A 12,113-nucleotide genomic window follows, 5' to 3' on the forward strand; every position below is an offset into this window, starting at 1 on the left:
ATCAGATGTCGTTGTTTTATACCCAGCAACCTACCAAGGGGTATCCCGAGGTAGTAGATTGGTTGGTGGGGGATCGCCGGTCTTGGAACTTGATGGTAAAAGTGAGGACACAAGATATGGATTTATACAGGTTCGGGCCGCCAGAGTAGCGTAATACACTACATCCTTTTTGAGGTGTTGTATATTGCGCCCTGCGCTTGGGTGTTGTTTGGTATTGAGGATTTGGTCCTTTTGGTTCAGGTTGATCCTAAGATGGTTCCCTATCTGCCAATCTAGGTACCCCCACCCTCCTTTATATACTCCAGGGGGCGGGATTACTAGTGGGTTACAAGGTAGAAGTCCTAGTAGAATTATAGGGTATGGGACCTAGTAGGATTACTGGGGAATCCTAGTAGGAGTCCATCTTCTTCCTTGCTGTATTGGGGATCTATCCTCGACACATGGTAAGATTTTTGGCCCATCTAACACAAACATGCATCATATTTATCGTTACAAGTATTTTCAAAAGTATTTCAAATTGAAATATGACTGCCTCCAATAAGATTCAAAAATTTACATAAAAATATATTCAGGATCATATATACCATCATAGCCCAAGTGCTAGAGATAGTTGCAAAATTCGATCATTACATGTGGATAATTCAACCATCCAAGTTTAAGCTACTAAAAAATAATTATAATAATATCTAAATTTTTTAGGAAATTCTACAAACTAACATAGCAACATATTTTAGGACCATAAGCTTGTCATAAAAAATTCAAATGGTTTTAATAAAGTGGGGCTGTACATCATTCACAAATGAATACATCTCCCACATAGTTTCAAATAGCTTAAGTCAATCTTTCAAGTCTGCATAGCTCAAAATACTTTTGAATTCATATACACCTCAAATTTGGACACAACCTCATATTTACCTTAGTATTAGCAAATATGAAGTTATATTTGCAATCTTTATGCCAAATCATTTGTTTATTTTTTTACTTAGGTGTAAGAAACTAAGTGATACATAAATAATCTTAGAAATAGTACCTAACTTGCAAACAAACACCATTAAATGGAAGAGTGTGATTTTAGATAATATTAGGAAAAAGAATCATCAAATTCGGAGTTCCTATGAGGGTTAGCCAATCACACGCTACCACGTGGAGCACTAGGTGACACCCACCTCCTCAGTCCTCACTGCACTCGGTGGCTCACTTTTTCTCAAGGAATTCTAAGAACACCGACATGTGGGGTCCATGGGTCAATTCGACATCACGATCAAAAAATTTACACCGGGTGCCAACTCTCCCGCTGAAGCCGAAAACATTTCCTACGAAATGTCCCTTGTACCCTCAAGAAAAAGAGATACCGCTACCTCATCCATCAAGGGTATTTGTGACAATCTCCCCCCGTGCCCCATATTTTTATCTATTCGCTCAGATTCGCCTCCACCTCTCACCTTTCCCCTCCACCTCTCGCCTTTTAGCTCTGCGCCGGCACTTGACCCCTCCCCTCCACTGAAGGCCACTACGCTGGAGCTTCAACCACGCCGACGACGCTAAGCACCCTGGAGCTGCTTCCCCGTTGGCCACTACCGCCACACCAAATTTTCTTCCTTGTCAGCCTCTACTACCAGACCGGATCTGCTTCCCCGTCGATGATAACCGCTGCACCAGATCTGCTACCCCGTCGACAACGACCGCCACACCAGATCTGCTACCCCTTTGATGACACCCGTCACACTGGATCTGCTACCCCTTCGATGACGCCCGTCGCACCGGATCTGCTACAGCATCTACGATGACCGCCACATCGTAGCAGCCTCACCATCCTCGATGAGCAGCTACCCCGATGATTTGCAATGGTCAGATGCCAATGCCCCACAACATGAGGTATGCAAAATCCATCTACCTTCTGTGATTCTAGGTAGTGACACTTTCATCCACGGTTCGGGGATGGAGGTTGTAGTGGGTTTGTATTCTAATTCCATTCACAAATATGTAATCAACCTAGGTCAGTAATACTTCAAATCTATTTACACATGTCAGCACCTTCACAAAATGAAGTGCTTGGCATTAGTAATTTTGAATTTTGTAAGCATTATTGGTTGTAGTAGGTCTGTTTACACTTCTAAACATCCACAGTTGGAAGAATTTAAGAAGAATGGAAGAACTTGGCATTAGTGGTTTATCATCAACTTTTAATTCATTGTCAATGCTTAGAAGTGCTTTTAATTTGTTCACATGCTTACAACTTCTACTGTTTGAAATCTGAAGGGCCCTATGCGGACTGGGTGTAGGAAGGTCTGTGTGAAGAAGAGGAAAACAAGTGGTGCCATGGCTCGTGGAGGTAGACATTCCAATAGGGTGAGGTCAATCCCGCCAACAGATGTCACTCCTAGAGCTTCAACAAGGTTATTGAAAAGGCTACAAACATCAGGACCACGTGAAAAGCCTATGCATGAAGAATTGCCACCAGTCGCAGAAAACAATAGTGGTGATGATAATGTTGTGTAGGAAGAATTTCCACTAGTTGCAAAAAACAATAGCAATGATGGGACTAGTCGGAATGACTCAGGATCACCATTTTGGTACATCAGGTCCAGAACAAGAACAAGAACTACAGGAACAGGTTGACGGTCAAGTTGAACAAGAACAAGTAGTTGTAAGTCCCTGTACATGCTTATTTGCTTTTCCAGTAATTAGCTAATTTGCTCAACGTTTTGAATTTTAATTTATCTTGGTTGCCATGCTCAACAAGTCTGTACCAGCATTGAATCTCTACAATTATGTCCATATTCATTAGGTTTCTCTTTATGCAGCCAAACTTACATGATTCTTAAACCATTTAGCAAATCCTTCTTCCAGACTTTTGTCATTTCTCCAATACTTCTTTGTACATGCTGCATCACATAGTTTTAACATTCACGGCTGCCCCTGTCTTTCAGTGGTGTGTTATTTTAACACTATTTAGTAGCAGTTATGCAATCTGCCTTTGTTCCTAGATTGTCGAATGTAATTCTTTTTTTTACTATAATCAGTAAACTAATAGTTTATTTTTGGATGTTCTAGACATCAATGGAAACTATATGGGCAAAACCTGTTGCTGAATGCCCCTAGTATCGCTTCTCAGCCCCTGGATAGTTCGTCGTTGTTATGATCTTGAACATGAACGCCCCTGGTATCTGTTCTCAGCCTTGATCCTATGTGTGTGGAACTATTGTCAGCACTTCGCACTCCGTCGTGACCTCCGGTGCTTGTGTTATGAACCTATGTGGTTTTGAATTGTTAGTGAACTAATTGTGGTGGTGTCATGAACTTATGTGTTTCTAAATTGTTAGTGAACTAATTGTGGTGGTGTCATGAACTTATTTGGTTATAACTTCATTTGTGGTGAACTTTCTGTGAATTGTGCTGTATCATTTGGCGTCTGTGATGAAATGGTTCTGTATGAACGTGGACCTGTATGATATGGACACGTGTAACATCCAAAAAACGGAACATGGTGGTCGAATAAGAAACTAACATGTGTACTAATCGATAAATAGCACGTGGGCCAAACAGAAAAGAACACGTCATAAACAGAAGTGCAAACGCGGACTGATCAGAAATGACACGTGGACCAATAGTAAAATGGCACGTGTAACACTAACGAATGACACGTGGAACCAAAAAAAAGACACGTGGACCAATAAGAAGATGACACATGGACAAACCAGGAAAGGACACGTGGACTAATAGAAATAAGACATATGAGCAAACAGGGAAAGGACACATGGACAAATGGGAACATGACATGTGGACAAATGGGAACATGACACATGGGCAAACCGGGAAAGGACACGTGGATAAATGGGACAGTGACACGTCGACAGATAGGAAAATGACATGTGGACACGTAAGAAAGTGACACATGGACCAATCGAAAGGATGACACATGTCAACATGAGAAGGCAAGATGTGGTTGAATAGAATAATGACACGTGGACTTGCACTGTCTCAACAAGTGGCCTTATGCTAGCTAGCCATGTGGATGTCCTCTTTGCAACACGTGCGGCCTGGCATGTCACCTGCCAGCATGGACGAAGCCACGCCGCGTGGCAGCGTGTCCGGGACACGTCACTTGCCAGCGTGGACGGCGCCACGTCACCTAGCAGCGTGAATTGGGACACGTGGATGTGAAAGTTCAGTGACGTTTTTATGACCTGTCATACAACGAAACATGGTTCTGTGATGAAAGTTTGATAGAACCAGTTCTACGACATTTTTGGGCAGTTTGTCACGGAAGTACAAACTTGATGCTCCATTTTTGATGGACTGAATTTTGTCACAAATTCATCGCAAAACTTCCTTTGTGACGAATTTGGCCTTCATAGTGACGAAAACTGTTTTGTCATTGAAGCTACGATTTCCACTCATGTAGTTTATCACTAAATAATCTTGAGTTTAACATAAATTAACTTGGGTATGAGTAATTAACTTCCAATACCTCTTAGCCTATTTTGAAATTAGTTTTTTATTTTCTATATTATATTTTGGGATGGAAACGCTTAAAATGGAACATGTAACTAGTAAGTTTGAAGAATTTAGAAGCTCGTTAACTGATTAGAAGGGATGACTGAATAAAGCTAATTGACCAAAGATTTTGAGCACTTAGACAAGCTAACAACCTGCGCTTTTCACGCCAGAATGCATGGCATGACTCCTTCACGAGTCACGCTTGGCGGCTTGGTGTGACTACCTTCGGTTCGCTCGGCCAAGTTCTCGCCAAGTGGAAATCGATTTTGTGTTGCACCAACGTGATATTTTAGTCATACTATTGCATGTGACACGACTCACTTACGAGTAGCACCACGGAGCTCAGTGCGATCAAAAGGGCTTCTTCTTGAAAATATAGATCGGATGGGTTATTTATAAAATTTTAAATTAAAAGGGGTTAAAATTAAAAAGTTCCCATCCCGTAGAAAGATGGGTTTTATTTCCATAGCCGTAGATGGTACAGGAATGTTGACAAGGCTGGAACTACATGCGTAGAATCAGACGCAGCTAGGTTCGTACAAGCAAGGACATACTTTTGGACAATAATTTCTTCTTAACTGCTTTTGACATGCAAAGCTGAATTTCAACAAGAAATTTCCCAAGGTACGAATAATCTATAGGATATAAGCAAATAAATATCTCCACAAATAGATAGTTGCATGGCTACATTATATTGTTTTATGTAAATTCCCTTGGATTTTCTGCACCTGCATTTATATTATAGATGAAAATGCAGTTCACTACAAGGTTTTGTCACTAGCGCAACAGCACAAAATCGTTGCAATAGGGGTCATTTCGTCGCAATAGGGGTCTATTGCAACGAGTTCGTGTCGTGGCGCTAAAAATCATGTCGTTGTGTAAAATGGCGTTGCAATATGCTATTACAATCACAGAGGCAGCCGTTGCAATAAGGTTGCGTTATTGCGACGACGTGTGTAGTCGCAATAAGTGGATATTACAACGCCCGTTGTCGTTGCAATAGTGGCTATTGCAACGGTAGGGGTCGTTGCTATAGAGGCTATTGCAACGACATTGCGCTATTGTAAACAAGGAATAATGCAACGCAAGAATGTTGTTGCAATATGCTAACAGGCTATCTCAATGAAATACAAGTCATGGCTCTATGCATCAACGGTATCCCAATGAAATATGGGCTGTCACTATATGCTTAATGTATATCGCAACGGCGAGAAAGTGTCGTAATAGGCGTACAAGGTATCGCAACGATGTACGTGCTGTCGTTATATGCTTCAACCATATCGCAACGACATATGCCATGGTTATATGCGTACAGGGTATTGCAACACAATACGTGTCATGGTTATACGCTCAATGGTTGTAGCAACAACGTGAAATTGTTGCAATAGGGGGTACAAGGTATCGCAATGATGTATGTGCCGTGCTTTAACCATATCGCAACGGAGTATGTCGTGGTTATATGCGTATAGGGTATTGCCACACAATATGGGTCGTGGTTATACGCTCAATGGATATCGCAATGGAAAATATGTCATCGTCATATGCTTGTTGGTTGTCGGCTAAAACGGAAAATCCAAAACAATAATTGATGCCACATGTATATCATTAATTAAATCAATCCATCATTCATGCACACCATTCATGATAAAATAGAATATTCTACACATGAAAATACTCTTGTCCATTCATCCACATGACTCCCATCCCAGCATTCATGATAATCAACTTTGCTTCAAGGTCTGCTTGTAACCTGTAGCCAACCTTGAGTCTTATTGCACCTCCGTAGCTTTACTGGCCTGCTGAAGTGAAGAGAAACAAACAAGTGAATTAAAACTTGTGAAGCTACTTTGTCTTGGAATCAATATGCAGCAATATTGAAAGAACAATTCCAGTTCGTACTAGTTGCACTTTCCTTTTCCCTGCTCGTGTTTTAGCACCAGATATAAGCTATTGTGTACTAATGTATGATCTAGATCCTGCAACAGCTCCTGCACCTTTACCGCGATTATCATTGAATAGACTCTTTGCAACGTTGGCAGTTTTAGCATTTCTGGTTGGAGTCAAAGTGCTATTTTTGGTTGTGACAATGGTGGTTGGAGCATTCTGGATCTTAATAAAGGTCTTGGAACAATGTTAGCTGAAATATAATGCAAAAAACAATCAAGATTGGAATGCTTGTTCGATGTTGTTACCTAGTTTGCTGCTTCTTGACTATGCACTACTTGTGTTGCAGCAAGGTTTTCCTCAGTCCTCCCAGCTTCATCAGGAATTGTATTATTGTTGGTTTGAGGGGTATGCTACACAATTTAAAAGCGAGCAGGCAAGAGATTAGCGACATATGTATATATATTTTCAATCACATCCAATTATTATCAATACATGGTTCCTAGTTTCTTGGCTATGCAGTATTGGTCTTGCTTCAATGTTATCCTCGCTGGTCCTAGCGGTAACAACTCTACCTAAATTAAGTTCTTTTAACTATAAACCAGTGATAAATCCCTAATTAAAGAAGTGAAATGACCTTTATAACCCTAAGAAGCTCTTTTTGGAGTTTTGAATAAAGATTGAAATTTTATATGCAAACTTAAGTTTCTGCCCAAATAAGAGTTGTAAAACTTTTTAATTCAAACAACTTTTGTTAAAGATACTTTGACTAATTCAGAGTGGAAGGAAGTCAAAAACAGCAATCCAAAACCGGTTTACTAAAGGACCCTAAAAATCTCTTAAGTCCTGGAATTCAAGTTTTTCCTTCATCTTTGCAAGCTTTTATCTCACAATTCCAATCTAAACTCAAGCCAGGGCCTGAATGAAACTTGTAGTACCTCGAGTGTGTTCCAACTTTGTTACACTGACCCAAATCCAAATCGGGCCCGAACCTGTTAAAAACTCCGGTCAAAGTGAGGTAAAACAGTCAATTCACCCCTGATGCCTTAAAATCCTAAGTCTGGAATTTCAGATTTTTGGCTAACTTTGGCATGGAATATCTTCAAATCCTTTCACAATCTAAACCGACACCTCAACCAAAGTTCTAAGAACATCCAGAGTTGGGCAAGTTTGTTTAAAAGAGTTTTGGAAGTTGTGTTGGAAAATCCGGAGAAAGATCTCCCCAAAGCTAGTCGGGCTGGCTGCCCGAAGAGAGCCTCGACGCCCGCGCACCAGAGCATGTTCGCTCACACGCCGCGCGCCGCGTGGCCGCCGGCCACCGGCAGCTCGCCGACGCCCTATCACCAGCGCGACAGCAATAGGACGAGAGCCACGGCGCCCAACCCGCGCCCGCGAAAGGACGGAGCGAACGCCGAGCTAGGCAACCGCCGGCCGCGCGCATGTCGCCTTCCACTTGCCACGGCTCTGCTCCGCCAACCCCGTCCGCCGGGAAAGCTGCCACGCCCACGGCGTCCCGCGCCTCTGCGTGCTCGCCCAACCCCCACGGTAGCCATCCGCCTCGCCCACCCGACAGACCGGAAGCCCCAGACGCACACCACCCAAGGCCAATCGCCGCCGAAGACCACCCAGAGCTCCGCCTCCTCTGCCCAATGGCGTCGCTGGCCAATGGCCGCCTTGCCCACGCACTCGCTGCTCCCGGCCTTATCCTTTCCCCACCGGAGCCCCGCCTCGACCCTCCGTGCCACCCCGGCTCTATAAAAGGGACCCCCTCACCGGCAATGCCACCCCTTGGCACCTCCCGCACCCGTGCCACCGCTTTCCCCTCTGCGCCGCCGCTAAGCTTCCGTGGAGCTCACCCCTTTGCGCCACCCCACCCTCCAGCGACTTTGCCGTCACACTCTTGAGGAAGTTCTCCTCTCCGCTCAAGCCGCTTCTCCCAACCCACCAGTGCCTGTTCCTCCGCGCGGTACTACAGCTTGCTTGTGTCCACAAGAAGTACCGCCGCCGCCGGAGCACCGTCGAAGCACCGCCGCCGCCGGAGCACTGTCAAAGTCATGCCGCCGCCCAAGCTTTAGTGCGTACGACCTTCCACCCAAATCTACTTCTGCTCGACCCCAAGGCTTCACCGGTAGACCTGGAGGTAAGCCGCCGACCCCTTTTGTTTCGTCTCGACCGACCCCTTTTGTTTCGTCTCGCCCGACCCCTTTTGTTTCATCTCGACCGACCCGTTTTGTTTCGTCTCGCCCGACCCCTTTTGTTTCGGTTCGCCTGACCCCTCTCTGTTCGGTTCGACCGACCCCTTTTCGTTCGGTTCGCCTGACCCCTCTCTGTTCGGTTCAACCGACCCCTTTTTGTTCGGTTCGCCCGACCCCTCTCTGTTCGGTTCGCCCGACCCCTTTTCATTCGGTTCGCTCGACCTCTTTCTGTTCGTCTTGCCCGACCCCTTTTTCCTTTCATCTCGCCCGACCCTGTCAGATCGTCGACCCTTTCTCCGCCTCGCCCGAGGGCTCGGCTGCATCTTTTTCTTTGACCCGAGGGTATCGGTGAAATTTTTCGGGAATTTCTCTATGTTGAGTCTGAGGACCTCGGTACAGTTTTTCCTTAAATCTGAGGGTCAGACCATCAGTTTCTCCAAATCTGACCCTTTTATCCTGTTCTCCATCAACTGAAGTTGGACTCCCCCACCTTTCCTGTAGCTTTGCTACAAGTGTCTGAGTTAAAACGTGCGAGTGTGTTGAAATAACCATCTAAAATGTTTAACCCCTGCATTGCATTTCCGTGTAGAATTGAATCTCGCTGACGGAACTTACGAGCTCCACCCGGCACCGGAGGAAGACTCCGCTGAGGAGCTTCACCCCTTTGAAGGCGAGCCTGAACCGTAGCAAGACCCCGAGGACCTACTAACTTTTCCTGAAGGCAAGCCCTGGTGCATGAATTCCCTATTTTACTTTTATGCCACTTATTGATGCTTATGATTGTGCATTTACGTTGGTAGGAGTTGATTGGAACCGTAGATGCATGAACTTAGTACCTTGATTTGAATACTAGTTGCTAAAGTCGAGTAGTTGCAATGCTTAATAGGTCCCGTTAAAAGTCGAGTGATTTCCTGTCACTCGCGAGTTATAGGAGTTGAATGTTTCTGTTGTGTCACAACTATAAGGATGACGGACAGGGTCAGGCTTATGTTCGATACTTGGTGGATTGCCCCGTCTGTTTAAATGAAAATGCACTAAGGTCGAAACTTGTCAGCGTTCGTGATCAAGTGTTTGAAAGTACTAATCTCATACCTAGTATGGGATGGGGAAGCCTAGTACCTGATTGAACTGGGGTGTGGCATACCCTCCGGCTGTCCTTGGAACGTCGTTCCCATGGTGCATCATGTGGGTGCAAGTGCGGTCACAATGCAGCAATAGGCCGAGACTGTGGAGCATTGCACGCCAAAGGCAGTTGGCCCTGACACGTGCCTAAGGGATCGATGGGGACGGCTGACAAATGAAGCGACCCTTCGTGGTGCGCGGATGTCGTGAGATTAGGTTCGCCATGCATGGTTAATAAATTCGAATCGATTCGTCTGCCTCTCATAGTTTGGGACTACTTGATCGCTATTCTGCACTGAGTAAAGATGGAACATGATGATGATATTAATCTTGATGCCTGTTCTTTAATTGCTTGGACATCATGCTTGTTTAGTATAAGTTGCTAATCTAGACTTGATAAAGAACGTAGAACATGAGCTAAAATGTTGAAAGTAAGGACTGACTTTAGATGCTTTTGGCAAAGAAAACCCCAGAGTCAGAAGGCCTTGCATGTCTAGGTTTTGGTCGTGTCTTCCCCCGACGGGTCAGTCTTGCTGAGTACTAGTTCCTCAGCCTTGTTTTGGCTAATCTTTTTCAGGTAATGTCAATAGTTTGGTTGCTGGTACCACTTGGCCGACCCAGCTTCCTCCAGGCTGGACAGTCGAGTGGGATCCCTCCTCGGATGGCGAAGGAAGGAATTTTTGATGTCATGATCGGCTCCGTCGTGATGTCATGTATCGACGTTTAGCTTCCGCTGGTTTTATTTGACTTTCGAACCTTGCAATTTCGATCTGAATTTTGAAAACTCTGATGTAATAAAATGTTGAACTGGTTGTCGTGATGGAATGTTGTAACCTCTGTGCTACTCACCTTCGCGTGAGCTATGCTTCTCGATCCTGTTTATGTGGTTAATCGGATGAAATCCGACGGTCGACCAAGTTGACTTGCTTAAAGTGCATAATCGCGTGTCAAGCGACTTCAATGTATTTTAGTCAGGTTAATTTAGGCGGTTCTGCCAGAGCTGGCATCAGAGCTCGAAGCACGGTACGGAGAACAACAAACCTTAAAACACTTTTTCTGATTAAAATTTGCAAGAAGTAAATCGAGAAATTCGTAAGTTCGTTAAGGATGAGTTTAGTTCGAGGAGCCCTAGGGGATTTTGGGGTTGTTTTAAGGTGGTTAATAGTTATTGATTATCTTCTAACTTCCAGCACTTGTTGCCACGTCTATCATACTTGTGCTGAATCCGCATCGCGAGTATGCGAAGGGTGATGGGAATTCGATTCCAACGAGCCTATCATCACGGTTGTTTCGCCCACGTCTATTATACGTGCGCAGGTTCCGTATGTTAATGCATGCGAAGGATGGTATGGTTCGATTCCAACGAGCCTATCATCACGGTTGTTCGCCCACGTTTATTATACGTGTGCATGATTCCACATCACGAGAATGCGAAGGGTTATAGGACTCCATTCGAAGGAACCTATTTCCACGGTTGTTGCGCTGTCCATGCAGCGTTAAACGCATGGGTGCCGTTTCTATAGTGAACGGTAATGATTGTGGACGCTTTCATGAGTGCTGGCACAGAAGGTTCAAGCTGTGTTGTGTTTTTCTGCAGGTACACTAACAACGTTGCGTTCGAAGCGATGCCTAGTAACTCGACTAGTTTTATAGTGAGAGCCGTATTGTTACCTTGCCACCGGCACTAACCACGTAAGTCCAAAGATTTTTAGCAATTATTTTTGGTTCAGAGGATGACTAGGACGTGCATGCATTAAGAAATAAAAATCGCAACCTAAGGAAATAAAAACTAAACTCGAGTGCGTCGTAAAAGAAATGCACCGCGTTAAGGATTGTCTAGCTGTCCTTTTTTCCGCCATGCACGGTAAAATGAATCTTTTAGGTGGATCCGCATGATAACTCCAGAAACTTTATATAAGAAAGTTGTGTTAAATCTCCCAAGTAAACCGCTGAAAATTTTTCACAAGGTACTACCATTTGGGTTGAGAGTTGTGATCAGTTTTGTGACCCCCTGTTGGCTGTTAGCCCTAAGTGCACACCAGCGGAGTTTCTGCTGTTTCGACCACCTTAAGGACCTTTTCTGCAAGGAGTCCTTTAAGCAAAGTTTTTCAGAACTTATTAAAGGACTTACTGGTAGAGTTTCAGCTTTGTTAAATCTCTGGTTTGGAAGTTATGTTCAGTTTATCTTGACTCGGTCTGAAAAATTCCAGCAGGTACACTTAATGGGAATCTGAGATTATCACCTTGTTAGGTTCTGTTCTAGCCTTACCTTTGAATACCAAACTTTCTACACACTATCTAAAGAACATGCTGGTAAAATTTGAGAAGTTTTGGAGGAATACTTGCTGAGTTATGAGCTTTTCTCTAACTGCCAGAAATCTTTTTGATTTCTAAGTGTTAACTCCGTTTCTC

The sequence above is a fragment of the Setaria viridis genome, chromosome 5, assembly GCF_005286985.2.
Source record: "Setaria viridis chromosome 5, Setaria_viridis_v4.0, whole genome shotgun sequence".
Classification (NCBI taxonomy): Eukaryota; Viridiplantae; Streptophyta; class Magnoliopsida; order Poales; family Poaceae; genus Setaria; species Setaria viridis.